Source organism: Hibiscus syriacus, unplaced genomic scaffold, assembly GCF_006381635.1.
Source record: "Hibiscus syriacus cultivar Baekdansim isolate YM2019G1 unplaced genomic scaffold, ASM638163v2 tig00111427_pilon, whole genome shotgun sequence".
NCBI classification, from domain to species: Eukaryota; Viridiplantae; Streptophyta; class Magnoliopsida; order Malvales; family Malvaceae; genus Hibiscus; species Hibiscus syriacus.
In genome coordinates this window covers 1,610,851-1,624,512 of record NW_024063088.1, presented here as the reverse complement: position 1 = coordinate 1,624,512, position 13,662 = coordinate 1,610,851, and the positions used below count along the sequence as shown (strand labels likewise).

The 13,662-nt window shown below is 33.8% G+C and overlaps 1 long non-coding RNA gene across 1 annotated transcript; it reads left to right on the top strand.

Moving 5' to 3' along the window:
• The first annotated feature begins 380 nt into the window (after positions 1-380).
• On the top strand, positions 381-2,149 carry LOC120163042. Its single transcript, XR_005519610.1, has 3 exons — positions 381-543; positions 965-1,149; positions 1,645-2,149. It is a non-coding gene; the product is annotated as an uncharacterized LOC120163042 (long non-coding RNA).
• The last annotated feature ends 11,513 nt before the right edge of the window (positions 2,150-13,662 follow it).

Below are 13,662 nucleotides of genomic sequence, written 5' to 3'. Positions count from 1 at the left end.
GTTAATAATCGAATCATTACTTTTGAAATATTATTAAAAAAAGAAACTTATTCATATTTTAATTATTATTTATAAAATAATAAGGTGATCACTTTGTTATAAAAAGATAATATTAATGATGAAATTAATACTTTTGAAACATTGCTAGGGAAAAATAAATTTGTTCATATTTAAGTGATTACTTATGTAGGTTATAAGTTAATGTTAATGATCGAACCACTACTTCTGAAATATCATTAGGAAAAAAACGTATTCATATTTTGATAATTATTTATAAAATGATAAGGTATAATTTAATTATTATTTTTGAAATATTATTAGGGAAAAGAAAAACTTATTTATGTTTTAGTGATTATTTATGTAGTTTACCGACACTTATTTGCAGACAAAAACCTTATTTTCTTTCGCCATTTGGGACCCTAGCCGCTGCTATTGTTTATACTCGTGTTGCTGTTATCTCTGTCGATTAGTCCACTGCTGTTGTTCTTTGGTGGTTCGTACGCCGTCTATTGCTGCTCCAACCCTCATCTCTTACCCCTAAAGGTTAGTTCTTTTAACACTTTCTATGCTTTTTATGGGGTTTTTTTTTTAAATTTGTAGTGGATATATTGAGGTTATGCTCTGTAAATTCTATTGTTGATGCTTGGTGTTGCTGTGTTTTCTTTGCTCTTGGTGTTATTTTGTTGATGACCCATGGAATAGAGGCTATAGTGGTCTGCTATTGTTGTCTCACCTTCCATTGATCCTCTCTAATCTTGTGAAATAGTACCAAACGCAAATAATTTATGCTTATATATATATATATATATAAAAGGCTTTCTTTTTTATTTATTTCAGTTCTATTCTAGGAGTGGGGATAACTTGCTATTGCTAATGCTAGCTTGTTTGAACATAAAACTGAGTCAGGATCCACATTTATTTTGGTTCTAATATTAGTAATTGTATTGCTAATATGAGTTTTTAGCTCATCTTCACCGAATTGCTGCATCACTCGCCGCTCATAATCAGGGACGGACTGACACTAGATTTCATGTCGGAGGTGCGAACGAAGTTTGATAAGTTTAGTAGGAATTTGAAATTTTCAAGTGCGCGACCGAGCCCCTATCGATCCAGCAACAACTGAGCCCTGCACATCGATTCTTAAACTAGGTTAGTGCAACAAATTAAGAGACTTCCAATGAAAATGCCTTTTGAGCCTGGCCTAGTACATTTGAATCGATAATAGTGAATGAATCAAGTAATTACTAGTCAAATTTGAATCAATAATCTATGATTCTTCTGCCAGTTGATACCAGATGATTAAAAAAGTTTTTTCTTATTGCCATTTTAAAAGAGAAAAAGAAAAGGTTTCACCTTTTTCTTTGTAGAAAAATGATTTAGCTTTAACCATTCAAAAGATTTCCTCTGTCATTTCTTTTCTTGGTTCAGTTGTGTGCACAAGTAATTATCAATGAGCTTGAAAGTTTTATATCTCTAGTGTTCTTGATTTAAATAATCTGTTGTGGAATGAATTTTACAGCTCGAAAACTTGGTTTGGACTACATGGTTTGTAGGATGTGAAACTGCAACTAGTCTAATGAATTCGGCTTCCCGCGGAAACATTGTATCATGATTTAGTTTCTGATATTAATCCATCGGTTATAGGATGCTTTTTTGATGAGTCATCGGCTATGAAGAGTTACAAAATCATGGCACAGTTTTAGACGGTAAAGATGGAAGAAGGCAGCGGCGATCAAACGGGGTGCGAGAAGTTCCAGAGGGCGCTGAGCGAGTGCCACCAACGATTTGGACTGGGTGCGACACGAGACGTGGCCTGTCAGCACTTGAACCGAGCCCTAGCGTAGTGCTTGGTCTCGTTTCTGTTCCCTGAAGAGTCGGAGGCGGTTAGGACACTGTGCAGCAGCGGTGGAACCTGGCTGAAGCGGTCCCAATGCCAACAAGCTCTGCTTTCTCTCTCCGTCTGCATCTCTTTTCATCAGCGGGATTGAATGATCTCGTCTGATCTGGTGAACTTTTCCCTCGGAAGAATTACCACTTTGACCACTATGGATTAGAGAATATAAGAGAGAGTGACGAACGATTTGTATATGTTGGTAAATTCCATTTCCATATGCAGAATTGTATGCATGGTTTGTACATAGATAATCACAAATAGACAGTTGTTTTGTCCTGCAATAATGATAATTAACAGTTTGATTACGTCTAAATGTTGGTATGAAATAAGTAAACAAAATAATAACAAATTTATGAACAATTATCAGTTTTTTAGATTACATTGCATCGTCTAATCAAGTAATGGAAGAGAGGAAGGACGAAGATGATAGATGAGAGAACGGTGCGCTGATAGATGTCACTAGTTTTTGTAATACTATAATTATTATGATATTAATATTAGCGTTACAAGAATATAAAATATCTTATGGTTGATGATAGATGAGAGAACAGTGTATTTATAGATGTCACTCATTATTTATAATAATAACGTTTGTAAAAAACATCATTCAATAAACACGAAATATGATCTGATTTTTAATTTTTGTTATTTTTATAAAATCTTAAAATTCTTATTTTTTTTAATCCTAAATTTCCCAAACTCAAATCCCTAATTCTAAATTCATATACGTCCACCTATTCAACCATATTGTACGGCAACCACTAATCAATCAATCCCCTTGTCATCGTACGAAATCCCTAAATTTCCAAATAAACCACTCATGCGCCACTGAATCAACCATCATCACCCATCCCTTCCATCGTGGACCCCGTTATTGTTAATGCCATTCTACTATCGCCACAACAAGAAAATCAAAGATAAAAACGAGTAATCAATTTTTTTTGGATTTGTCAAAATGACCAACTAAATCGCAATGCGATCGATAATTCGTAACGTGATCTCGGTATCGTAAATCAGTTTCCAAATTCGCAACGCGAACTTAGACTATCGCAATGCGAACTTAGACTATCGCAATACGAACTTGGACTATCGCAATACGAACTTGGACTATCGCAATGCGATAGTCGACTATCGCAATGCGAATATGTAAATCGCAATGCGATAGTCCAAGTTCACATTTGCGATTTATTCCAAATTCGTTGCGATAGTCCAAAATCGCAACGACTGGTGGTATTGCATTTGTTTCTTAAGAATTTTCTCTAAAAAGATAGTATTCGCGCGGACGTGTCAAAGACACGTATTACCACGACCACGACCACGACCACGAGACGAGACGAGACGAGACGAGACGAGACGAGACGAGACGAGACGAGACGAGACTAGACGGACGGCGGCGGCGGCGCGCGAGAGTCTCCTTTGTTCTCTATCACTCAACAAGGAAGTGGGAAAGCTAAGCCTTAAATACCATTCCCAATAGTGTTTCCAATACTATGTGGGATTGAGCATTACCAACACTTGTTTCCAATACAATGTGATTATTCAGGAAACAATAAACAATCATGCACCTTAAAACAACTGAATCAGCAACCAATTGCATTAGTATTATACGATTACATATGTCATAATTAAAAGTCAATCTACAATCAATCGCGATTATTGCAATTTTAAGCAAAACATTCAAAAATAATATCACTATTTAAGGCTCAATCCCACATAGTATTGGGAACAAGTGTTAGTAATGCTCAATCCACATAGTATTGGAAACACTATTGTGAATGGTATTTAAGGCTTGGCTTTCCCACTTCTTGTTGAGTGATAGAGAACAAGGGGGTCTCTCGCGCGCTGCCACCGCCGCTGTCCGTCTCGTCTCGGGTCGGGGTCGGGGTCGTGGTCGGGGTCGGGGTCATGGTCGTGGTAATACGTGTCTTCGACACGTCCGCGCGAATACTATCTTTTTAGAGAAAATTCTTAAGAAACAAATGCAATACCGTCGTTGCGATTTTGGACTATCGTAACGAACTTGGAATAAATCGCAACGCGAACTTGGACTATCGCAACGAATTTGGAATAAATCGCAACGAACTTGGAATAAATCGCAACGCGAACTTGGACTATCGCAACGAACTTGGAATAAATCGCAACGCGAACTTGGATTATCGCAACGAATTTGGAATAAATCGCAACACGAACTTCGACTATCGTAACGAACTTGGAATAAATCGCAACGCGAACTTGGACTATCGCAATGCGAATATGTAAATCGCAACATGAACTTGGACTATCGCAATGCGATAGTCGAAGTTCGCGTTGCGAATCTGGAAACTGATTTGCGATACCGGAGATCACGTTACGAATTATCGATCGCATTGCGATTTAGTTGGTCATTTTGGCAAATCCAAAAAAAGTTGGTTAAAATCGTATATTATAAGGCATTTTTGGTCACTGAAGTTATTTTCTCTAAAAACGACTTTCCTGAGACAATCCCACAAACAATGCGCTAGTGATTTGTAGTGAATAGGGATAGACATGGATTGGGTCATATTTTTTGTCCATCTAATTCGGCTTGAGAATAAGAAATCATCTATTTGAGATTCGATTTAATCTAACCAAAATAAGATTTATCCGATCTGAATCTGATCTAATATATAACTTAAAAATTTAACTTGATCTGACCTAAAATAATAATAAAAAATATTTTTATTCAATAAAAACAGTGAGTTAATTGAAATATATATATATATATATATGTATTATTATAATTATTCTTAAATATATAAGGTAAAATTACATATTTTTTCAGATCGGGTCGGGTATTTTTCACCTTAAAGCCAAACCCGACCCGACCCGAACATCACTTCAAAAAAAACCCAGACCAGACCCGACCCAAATCGATTTTTTTTAAAAAAAATCCAACCCGATCAGGCCGAATCAGAATCTGTCGGGTTCGAGTCCCATGCCCATCCCTAATAGTGAGATGGAAAAAAGAGTTTCGTGAGTTGTTTATTACTGTAGTGGCAAGGTGACATTCAACAACTGTAGACACTTATTATCGTCCGAAGTTTTTTTTTAAATAATATAGTATAGGTTTTTTATTTTTTTTGAAACATATAGTTTTTTTAAAAAAAATCGGTTTTTGAATATATATATACAATATATAGTTTTTGAGAAATTTTAAAAATATATATAATATATAGTTTTTGAAAACATTTTGAAAACTTATATAATATATAGTTTTGAAAATATTTTGAAAATATATATATAATAATATATAGCTTTTAAAAATATTTTAAATATATATATATATATATATATATTATATAGTTTTGAAAACATTTTTGAAAACGTATATAATATATAGTTTTGAGTTTTTTTTGAAAACTATATAATATATAGTTTTGAAAACATTTTTAAAAAATATATATAATATATAGTTTTAAAATATTTTTGAAAAACATATATTATATAGTTTTGGAAAATATTTTTGAAAATATATATAATATATTATTATTATTATTATTTATCTTTATTTATATTTTTTTATTTATTATATTTTTATTTATTTTATTTTATTTTAATTCGATCCAGGTCCAACTTCAAGTCCAGCAAGGATGTTGGCTACTCAACCGAGTTGGCAGGCCTGACCCAGCAAGCCCACCCATATTAGGGTTTCAACATTTTTCAAAGCGTCGCAAGCAGAACAGTCGTTGGATCATATCAATTGATCCAACGACCCACAACAGATCAGGAAACTAGGGTTTACGAAACCCTAAGATATCACTTGCGCAACCAGATCTGGACCCAATCCAACGACCAGAAAACGATCTCAATAGGAACAACGCGTTACCAACTGGCTGAGATCCCTGGGACTGAACCATCACGGGGTGTTCGGTCAACCCACAACCACGAACAATCCACTAACATCTTAAAATAACCGATAACGATCCCGAGATCACCGAAAACGAACCACCGGAGATTCTGTCATGAAACACAAGGATCGGAGAGCAACCAAACACAAAGCAAACATAACACCACGACAAGAAAAAACCACAAATACGAGCAACGCAATCGCAGTATCCATCAAAATACCAAGAGAAACAAAACAATATATGGTAAAAATACGAATGTCGAGCGAAAAAAGAAAAATAGCAACACAAAAACGGTCGAAGCAAAGCAATGCAAGGATTAAACGGAGTGTCGGTCTCGGCTAGAGAGGGAAGAGCCACCGGAAGTTGAAAAGTTCATCGGGAAAGGTAAAACCCGAGAGTTCCCTTTTAGATCTAAGTCGATTGGGGCTTTTTGTGGTAATCGGACTGTGGTTTCGTGTTCACGAGGTTGGGGGAACATTTTGGGTATGGTAAGGAATTTTTCCGGAGAGCATTTGGGAGAGGTGTTGAGATTTTTTCTTATAGTTTGGTAAAAATGATATTTTTTGGTTTTGGACTATTTATAGAGGAGGGGCCACTATGTAATTAATTAATAGTTAAAATATTTATGCAGTACTGTAATATCCCAAAATTGGGGTTAATGACTAAATTGAAAGATTCTAAAATTTAGTGACCAATCTCAGAAAAGATTAAAAGTTTAGGGACTTAAATGAAAAATGTTGATGTTGGATTTAATAACAAAGTTTGAAAGTAATAAGGGTAAAATGGTCTTTTCTAAGGAAGGATTTTATTTCTCCCTTTATATAGGAGAGCAACACATGGTAATAGAGAGAAAGGAAAGAAAATTATGGAGCTTGTTTTATCTTCTTCCTCTTATCTTCTCTTCTCTTCTCTTCTCTTCTCGTAAGCTCCATGGAAAAGGTAAATTGGTTCCAAGTTGATTAATTCTTTTGTTTTAATGTTGGTTTTGATTCTTAGAGTGATAGAAAAGATTAAGGAAAGCTTAAGATGGATTAAAACTCAAAGATTATCAAGTTATGAGAGATTGAAAATAAGAGGTTTCAAGTTGAAATCTTGGAAAAGAGTTAGTAATTGAAGTTGGAAGTTAAATTTGACTTGTCATCAAGCTAATTAGGAAATATGAGGTGTTAGAATTAAATTTAGAACACGTTGGAAATTTAGTGTCAATCTTGAATGCCATGTAAATGATAGAATTTTAAGTTTAAAGAAGTGATTATGGAGTAGAAATGAGTTTAAGTATGTGTATGAAAGTTAGGTATATTAAAGGAAGTGAAGTATGAAGTATGGAGTTGAAAATGAAGTGATTTTCAAGCTCAAAACATGACTTCTGGGCTAGGGGAATCGGTACCCATTCAATAGGTACCGATACCCTCTCAAACAAAAATTTCAGAATGTCATAGGGGTACTGATTCCCCCAGAGGGGTACCGATACCCCCTTGAACGAAAAATTACAAAATGTCATGAGGTTACCGATACCCCCAGTAGGGTATCGATACCCCCTAAAGGAAAAATGTGAATATTGGTTTATTAAGTTTGTTTAAGTTGATAGTATCAAATTACAAGGTGTAGGTATCTAAAAATTATCTTAAAATGTATATTTATGTAGATTATGAGCTTAAAACAATTCCAGAATATTTGGAAAGTAAGATCGTTCAAGGGAAAGATAAGAGATTGATTGACTATTGAGGCCAGGTGAGTGCATATTAGATATTATATGATGTTTAATGGAAATAAGATTTGCGACAAGTCTATTTCCGATATTATTATGCATGAATTCATGAACTTGAGTATGTGTTTGTTATGGGTGTATGAGTAATATGTTATTTTATGTGAGACATGATTTGTATGAATTTATGTTAGTGTGATGAGATATGAGAACCGGTATAAATAATATATATGTTTACATAAATTATATGATGATATAAGAATATATATGAAATTATATGAGTATAAAGGATAAGTCATGTGATAAGATTTTTTTTGTAATATATGAAAATGAAAATATATGGATATGAAGAGTTGTAAGAGAACAAATATAAGTTATATGATCAATTATGAGAATTAGTATATTAGATATTATATGATTTATGAGAACTTAAGAAAACTAGACAAGATTGAATTATTAAATGAACTAGGAATAATATATCACTTAGTAAACTTGTATATAAAGTGATGATATACACATATAATATAAGATATATGTTTATAAATATGACATATGTTCTGTAACATAAGTGCATACCAAGAAATAGAGAATAAGATAAATGATACGATATAAATTATATTATGAATTAGTGAGGTAGGAATTCGATATAAATATGCAATAAAAGTTGTGTTATATGATAAATATAAACATATGATAACAAGAGATAAATTATATGAGAAAGATTTATAGGCTTAAATGAAGCCATAGGAAGATGTTATAGGAGCTAGTTGATAATAATTTATGAGAATGCATGTATATGTGATAAACTATGTGAAATTGAACTAAGGAATATATGAAATTAGTATATAAATTATGTGAGTATAAAAGTACAAACCATAAGTTATATGATATGCGATAAGTTATTATATGTACATGATGTATGTTATGAGATGTGATCTATGTGATTACAAGAGAAATGATAATAGCTATATGAGTATATGTACATGTGAACTGTATGGAAATGAACTACGTGACTATGTGTGATTTTATGGAAATCTGATAATGAGTTATGTGGAAGAACTATGAGACTACATGTATATGTGAATGTGAGATAATCTAAATATTAATGCCCATGTTATGTGTCAAGAGAGCTAGAGGTATAATTGGCATGCCAAGAGTCAAGGGTCTACGCGGTCCTTCGGGACATATATGTATTCTTTGGAACATATATGAGGTCTTTTGAGACACATATTTGGTCATTTGTATATGTATATGATTCTTAAGGAATTTTCTGCATGGTCCTTAGGGACATTTTATATGGAACTTCGGTGTAATTCTACGCGGCACTTTGGTGCAATTATACGTGGCACTTTGGTGCATTTATACGAGCTGTGGTGACAGCATTAGTGCACAACCTCTAGAGACTCACATATCTATAGTTCTCACATATGTACATAGACTAATCAAGAGATAATAACAAATATATGTTGTGATATGATAAATGTTATAGAAAGAACATGATGAGGTATGGGTATATTATATGATTAAAAAGGTTAAGTATATGTGTTATGTGATTAAATGGTAAGTGACTAATGCTGATTTATATGTATGTATGTATGTATTTCTTATTAGATAATCTGATATGATTTATAAGATGATGTGGTCATGCATGTGTAAATAGTTAGAGTTCTTTTATAATTTTAATGCCTCACTAAGTCATAGACTTGGCGTGTGATTGTTTCACACGTAGGTTACATAAACGAGAAGAGAAGCTAAGAGGAGCAAGACAGGTTAGCATCTTCCTTACGAATATCAGATCAGAAACATATGGAGTATATGTATTTTATATTATAGAATTTAGTTGGCATGTAGTTACAAGATTCGGATTGAATATGCTCTGATTGAGTTGTAAAACAATTTGATTATATTTATTTCTAAAAAGTACTCACTTTCTCAAATGATGAATTTAAGATTTTGGGAAATTTGTAAAGAAAAGAGTTTTGAAAAGTCAACGTGACACCTCGGACTCGGATCCGGGTCGGATACGGGTTGAGGGTGTTACAAGTACCTCATGTTTTGAATTGTAATTCATTTTGGTCATCTGTTTCAATTTTGACTCTGAATTTTTAATTTATTCAATTTAATCCCTTATTACATTTCTTATATTTTTTTAATTTGGCCCCCTAACTTTTTATTTTTCTCTTGTAGATTATTTTTATTACCAATTTAATCCATCAATTTCAATTTATTTCAATTTGGTCCTTTAAATTTTTAGTTATTCATTTTTTTCCTTTTTTAATTTTAGTTATTCAATTTTTCCTTTTAATTTTAGTATTTTTTATTTATTTGTGTTATTTGTTTTACTTCTTATTATTTTAATTTTATTACTTTTAATTTTTTTCCTTTGATTTATTTAATACTTTTTATTTTTATTTTTATTTTTTTCCTTTGATTTATTTATTATTTTTTTACTTTGATTTATTTAATATTTATTTATTATTTCTTATCTAATATTTTTGACTTTTTAGGGATACTTTTAACCAATCAAAGGTAAGTAATTTGAATCGAATGTTTTAAATTTCAATTTAAATTTAAATTTTCGCAACTAAGACAACCGACAAATTAAATGGTATTGAAAGGGCATTTCAAGGGTGTTAATCCTTCTTTGACTATAACCGACTCCTGAATCCGACATATTTTTGGCAAAACGCAGATCAGGTAAGATGGTGTCCGATCAACCAAATTTTCTTTAAAAATAAATGATCAGTGGTGACTCTAACATTTTATTCAAGTCGAAGCCTAATTTCATGCCCACCCGAAAAACGGTTGTGACAGCTTGGCGACTCCACTGGGGATAGGTAAGTGGGTTAGGCCAGAATTAATTTTCGATTGTCTTTTTAAGCGAAAATAATAAATTTTAATTTATTTATTCGATTCTAATTATTTATCTTTGATTATTTTTCAAATAAATAGTTGTACTGACGTTTTTTTTAAATGATTTCATTTTTTTAACTTTTTCCATCTAAGGCTCTACACCCGAGCTCTGAACCCTTTTAAGTGGGGCGAAAGTGATGCCTTCGTGAGAATTTATTCTCTGTGCGAGCCTAGCAAGTAACCTTCGGGATTCATATACCTTATGTCTTCGTGTAAATTTATTATCTGTGCAGACATAAAGGAATGTATCCTTTCGAGTTTAACTTAGTTCACATAAGCTTGTAATGGGCTTAGGACTAAGGGTCTGGCAAGCTCAAGGGGACACCAGCAAAGAGAACTCGGGTACCCTTTTTAGAACCTAAACTGGGAGACTACAGGGAATTAGAGCCCACCTTGAAACCCCATTTCAAAACCTAAGATGCTTGAGTTATTTCCTGCTTTACTTTTTGTTCGAAGCATGCGAACTAGAAAGATATGCGGTTAGGACTTGTTCAAAATTAATATGCGGGATAGAGATCATGTCCGTGTAGGAATAATAAGCATGTGGGGTAGATATCATGTGGGGTAGAACTTTTTATTTTCATTATTTTTTTATTATTATCCTTACTTACCTCACTAACTTTTTCCTTCCATTTTTGTTCTCTTTCATTTTATTTTTATCATTTACATCATTCAAAAGAGGTGTTGATATAAAAAAACATGTTCGTTAAACATAAATAATTTGCATTAATGGACAGAGGGGTTATAATACAAGAGATGAAAACGCAGGGGTCCAACTATGGTCAGAAAAGACTCAGAAAGAAAAGGAAGATAATCTGCAAGACAACTATATGTCATATTCAATTAAGAAGACGTGGTGCCCACCATTAAGTAGATCAAAAGTCAACTTTTCAAAAATAGGTTGGCAAAGGTTACAGGGGAAAGACGAGAAAAAGTTTACTGACCTGGAGAGTCCCTTCAAAAGACAACAAGAACAAGATGACAAAACGATAGCTGAGATTGGAGGTCATTGTTGATGAATTCAAGAAACAAGCAACTGAACCCATCGATGGAGGGCTCCAATAGCATTTCTGTTAGGGAACAGGTTCAACAAATGATGAAAGCTAGAGATGCAGTTGTTCGATACTTTTGGGAACAAGTAAAAAAAAGTAACTAGTCACTTGCACGGTTTAGCCAATGAAGCCGTAGTGGTTCGATAGGGTATCCAACCGGTAACAAACGAAGGTAGAAGACTAATTAACTTGTTAGAAGTTGTTTGGGGTCTATTTTGTCTCTTAAGAAATAACACTTTTGTCCCAATAAGGATTATTTATAATAACATACGTGTTTTTGGATCAATGCCTCGAACATTTCATGCATCATGCATTTAAACATATTTTGCATTTTATTATTTTCATTTATTTACATTCACATTAACTAACAAAAGAATGTCTCATCAAAAAAGGGAATAAATACTGGATATACCACCTCAAGCATTGGAAACACTCCATCCACATAACACCTGCTCAAAGAAGAAGAAGATTGAAGAAAAAATTGCTCAACTTGAAGAGAACACGCTGAGGATGCAAAGAGAGTTAGAAGAAAAGATAAGCCAAAATAATCAAAGTACTCTAGATACGATCACTAGGATCCAAGAGTTCTTGGTCGATTAGATTGTTGCCAAGTTTTCTGGCTTATATCAAAGTGTGCCTGGGGCAGGTTTGTCTGATGTGGTAACTGTGCCACTTACCCCGTAAATGGTTATTTCACCTGGAATCTTGCCAAGACTTCAAGGGTACTCATCCACTATAAAAGTGAAGGCCTCGTCTACTGTAAGGATACAGACTTCTGTATCTAACCCTAAGAATAATTTGGGTGATTACCGTATACCATATTTGGACGAGGAAGACAAGACAAAGAAGATGGAAGAAAAAAATCAAGCAATTGGAGGATCAAATGAAGGTGGTCAAATGAGATCATGAATACTATGGAGTCGATGCTGCAGAGCTCAGTTTAGTCCCAGACTTGGTTCTTCCTCCGAAATTCAAATCCCCGAAATTCAAGAAGTTTGATGAGAACAGTTGCCTGTCAGCTCACATTACCATGTTCTGTCGAAAGATGACAATATATGTAGGAAACGACCAACTCCTGGTCTATTGTTTCCAGGAGAGTCTGTTGGGCTCAGTCATCCGGTGGTACAATCAGCTAAGCCGATCCCATATCAAAACTTAGAAGGATTTAGCCAAGTCATTTTTGGAACAATACAAACAAGTCAATGACATGAGGCCAGATCGAGTTATGCTACAAAGCATGAAAAAGAAGCATAATGAAAGTTTCAGACAATATGCACAAAAATGGAGGGATTTAGCTGTACAAGTTCATCCACCTTTGGATGAGAAAGAAACCAGGAAGCTCTTCATGCAAACACTAAAGGCTCTTTATTTCGGGCACCTGGTTGCAATCATATTTGAAAAAATTTCTGACTTAGGGGTTGTTTATTTGGCTCTAAATGGAACCATTCAGCGCTGATGCTGAACCATTCAGCATTCAGACTATTTTTTTCTAACCTTTGAATGATTCAATGCTGACTGATTCAGAAAAACAGTGTGAATGATTCAGAGCCATTATCAAACAACATGTCACATTCAGAGCTAATTCATACAGAGCATCTGAATCATTCAGCGCTTAATAATTCTGAAGTAAACAAACAACCCCTTAGTCATGGCTGGGGAGATGGTAGAAATGGCCATAAAGCAAGGCAAGATTAAGGAATGGGAGGCCAGTAAGAAACCTCTTATGAATGAGAGGGATGAAGAGATTAACAAAATCAACACCTATCATGCCAATAAAGGTGTTACAATCTTTAACCCAAAAACAATTGCAGCTGTACCGTAAGGTACTTCTAGATAAGATTCAAGAGAACCTATGAAGGTAAGAGAACATTTTGAACCTATTCCCATAACCTATAAAGAACTTTACCAACAACGTTTTAACACCCACGTAGTGTCACCATCCCTGCTGAAACCCATGAAGCCCCCATACCCTAGGTGGTATGATGAGAATTCTCATTGCGAATTTAATGGTTGTGTCTCAGGATACACTATTGAGAACTGTTTTGTATTCAAGAGAATCGTACAGAAGATACGTAATAAGAATTAGATCGACTTCAACAACTCGGGGCCATCCAAATAAGGAAGAAGATCATTTCATTCCATCATGAATCTGTATTCAATTTGCAACATTTTGTTTGAAATTGTTTTTCATTTTTCTTAGTTTTTTTGTAAGGATACTTAAATGAATTTATG